Source organism: Otolemur garnettii, unplaced genomic scaffold (genome assembly GCF_000181295.1).
Source record: "Otolemur garnettii isolate 467f Iridium unplaced genomic scaffold, OtoGar3 scaffold00047, whole genome shotgun sequence".
Lineage (NCBI taxonomy): Eukaryota > Metazoa > Chordata > Mammalia > Primates > Galagidae > Otolemur > Otolemur garnettii.
Window position 1 is genome coordinate 3,682,659 of NW_003852442.1, and position 527 is coordinate 3,683,185.

Here is a 527-nt window from a genome sequence, read left to right on the forward strand (position 1 = left end):
AAAAAAACCAAATGCGTTCAGCAATGCTTTAGTTTCCAAAGAGAACGGCTCCAACGTTCCAGGGCAGGAGAGAGCACGCTGATGTCCGCCGTCGTGTTTCAAACGCTCCGTGCCCTAGCCTCTGGGGACGAGCTTTGCAGTCAGTGTCTCATTTTTTCAAAACCAAGGTAGCGGGTATGGCTGTAAGTTTCCCCTCATTGTGCAGAGAAGGAAATTTAGACTTATAGGAATTAAGTCAATTGCCCACGGTCACATGGAACAAAGAAAGGATTGTTATAATTGACAGTCTTTTTAGGGAGGCTGGATTTACTTGCCTGGATTTTAACGGCTGGAATTATATTACTATTTGGGAGACAGTGTAAGTCAGTGAATGGTTTCAAAACTTAAATATTGGGCGGAGCCTGTGGCTCAGTGGGTAGGGCGCAGCCCCATATACCTAGGGTGGCAGATTCGAGACCCTGACCCAGCCAAACTGCAACAAAAATATAGCCAGGTGTTGTGGCGCGCACCTGTAGCCCCAGCTACTT